General features: G+C 39.8%; 1 long non-coding RNA gene across 1 annotated transcript; it reads left to right on the plus strand.

Moving 5' to 3' along the window:
• The first annotated feature begins 269 nt into the window (after positions 1-269).
• On the plus strand, positions 270-2819 carry LOC116380189 (uncharacterized). Its single transcript, XR_004212520.1, has 3 exons — positions 270-1742; positions 1829-1925; positions 2476-2819. It is a non-coding gene; the product is annotated as an uncharacterized LOC116380189 (long non-coding RNA).
• Positions 2820-2825: the final 6 nt, after the last annotated feature.

Genomic DNA, 2825 nt, shown 5'->3' on the forward strand with positions numbered 1-2825 from the left:
TACCTAGAGACACAGAGGTGAAATCTGATTGGATAAAAGCTCTACTTAAAACAAGCTGCACTGGAAGCAGAGCAACTGAGGAAGACAGGAGCTGTGCAATGAGAACATAAGATAATGGGGAAAATATTTATATGAATTATAATACATGTAGTGTATTTAAGAAAAATTATTAAATTATAAAATAGCTATAACTTTGTGATTCTGTTTAGACCAGCAGAGAAGGCTTAGCAGGCCCTGACGGCCCACCACTGATATGTATATATACACAGTATATGTATATATATATAAATATATGTGTATGTGTGACTCATGCAGCTCTGTTGGGCTCAGCTGGCTGCTTTTAATGGAAAATCAGAGCATTAGACACACACACACACCGCTCTCTCTCTCGATTGGTCGTGGTATTTCACATATTTCAGCTGTGTGTCATCGCTCTGACACGCACGCACGCAAACGCACACACACACACTATGAAAAACGTGGTCATTCTCACAGCTCTGCAGAAAAGATCATTTTAATATTTAATATGAATTACAGCCGTGTGTGTGTGTGAGGTAAAAAGCACTAATACTGGTTTGATGTTAAAGTATTTTTTTTGCTGATGAGGGAATATTGAACTGAAGCTGCTCTGGCTAAATTAAATCTCTTAATTAATGTGTGTGCGTGTGTGTGCAGCAGACTCAGTTTTTCCATTCTTTTGCTGAAGTAAGGTTATATAGCTGCCACCTCTCAATTAATCTGTGTGTGTGTGTGTGTGTGTGTGTGTGTCTCAGTCTCAAAAACGCTGTTGAAAAGACAGAGGGACTTTATGTCAGCTCGACTCGACTGCCACCAGATAATCTGACTCACGCAGTGACGTTACCCCCCTGTGTGTCTCAGGTGAGGGCAGCAGGTCGATCAGGTTCATTGCGTTGTTTCTCTGACTGCTTTTTGTTGGTTTCCATAGAGACCTGCAGGCGCCATGACAACACCAGTCTGCTCTGTGTGTGTGTGTGTGTGTGTGTGTGTGTGTGTGGCCTTGTTTTTCTGTGTAGTACTACTTGTACAACTATTAGATGTACAAATACACAGTATATTGTTATGCTACCTGTAGTAATATTAGCTGTACTTGTAGTACTAGCGGAGCAGGTATTAGCAACACTAGCTGGGTTAGTCTCTGCTACAGTGCTGTGTGTTGTAATGGAAAGGATGAATTGTGTTGTAGTAGTATTTACTGTAAGTTAATATGTAGAAAAATGAGCTGCATTACACATTTAAATATAATAACACTTTAATCACTAAATACTATCTAACAGCTGATGTTACACCTGCTAATTAAATGTTAGCGATAAGATAAGATTTATTTATCCTCAGGGAAATGTACTATTTGTTAATCACTTCTTATCTTATCTTATCTTGCTAGCATTACATCAGCTTGATGCTAACGTAACAGTCGCTTAATGCCAGCATAACTTTAGCTTGATGCTAGCATAACTTTAGCTTAATACTACCATAATGTTAGCTTCTTGCCAGCAAAACTTTAGCTTGATGCTAACATAATGTTAGCTTGATCCCAGCATAATGTTAGCTTAATGCCAGCATAATGTTAGCTTGATGCTAGCATACCATTAGCTTGATGATACCATAACATTAGCTTTCTGTCTCGTAGCTAAGCCGAAGGGTTCTCTGAGCTAAGTCGTCCGTCCTATTTACTGGAGCAGTGACGTTCCAACGTTTCCATTGCATCAGAACATTATGGGATGGTAATGATTGTTCCTGGTGTTAGCAAAATACTAGTTTCCTAGTTAAACCGTGTCAGACTGATTTTGTCCTCTCTGGGCCTCCGTAGTACTGGTATGAAGGAGACGAATCTGGAGACCTCCCAGTGGACTTCTCCATCGTCTGGGACGGAGACTTCTTCATCGACAAGCCTTCAGCTATGAAAGGTAAAACACACAAAGTCATGAACATGTTATCAATCATCATCCTGATGAAGTGTGATTGTTTTCCAGATTTAATGTCAATTAAAACGTGTTGACCCTAAATGAATGAAGCATTTTAATACTCAAATATGAATGTCTTTGTATTCAATAATTAAAAATATAATTGATGCGGAAAGTAAGAAGCACAAACTACTTTAGAAGAAGTGTAAAGGAAAAATAGTCGCACACTTTTTAATAATTGACCAACGTTTTGACACTCTTTGTCCTCTTTACACTGAAGAAGACAATTCAAAGAATGGCGGGATGGAAATGCATGTTTTCTTCTAACAATCCCTAAAATTACACCGTTTATCACAGAAGCAGTAAAACTTGCTGTCATTATCGTGAGATTTTCATCTTTCCGTGTGAACAACGCTTCTGTCAAAAAACAACCAAATCTAAGCTTAAAATGATATTTCATCAAAAACATTTTATTCTGAATGTCTCATTTAAAATCTCTCCCCAAATAACATCTTTACTGTGTGTGTGTGTGTGTGTGTGTGTGTGTCCTCAGCGTTGCTGTATAAGTGTGAAGCTCAGCGCTCCAGCTGTGGTCAGTGTCTCAAAGCTCCCACAGCCTTTGAATGCGGCTGGTGCTCAGAGAGCAGGAAGTGTCTCCTGAGACAACATTGTTCTTCAGCCGAGAGCAGCTGGATGCACCACGGACGACACAACCTACGCTGTAGCCACCCACGAATCACCAAGGTAGGGAATCAAACCCACGCATCACTAAGGTAGGGAATCAAACCCACGAATCACTAAGGTAGGGAATCAAACCCACGAATCATTAAGGTAGAGAATCAAACCCACGCATCACTAAGGTAGAGAATCAAACCCACGCATCACTAAGGTAGGGAATCAAAC

The sequence above is a fragment of the Anarrhichthys ocellatus genome, unplaced genomic scaffold, assembly GCF_004355925.1.
Source record: "Anarrhichthys ocellatus isolate YVR2014 unplaced genomic scaffold, GSC_Weel_1.0 scaffold6341, whole genome shotgun sequence".
NCBI classification, from domain to species: domain Eukaryota; kingdom Metazoa; phylum Chordata; class Actinopteri; order Perciformes; family Anarhichadidae; genus Anarrhichthys; species Anarrhichthys ocellatus.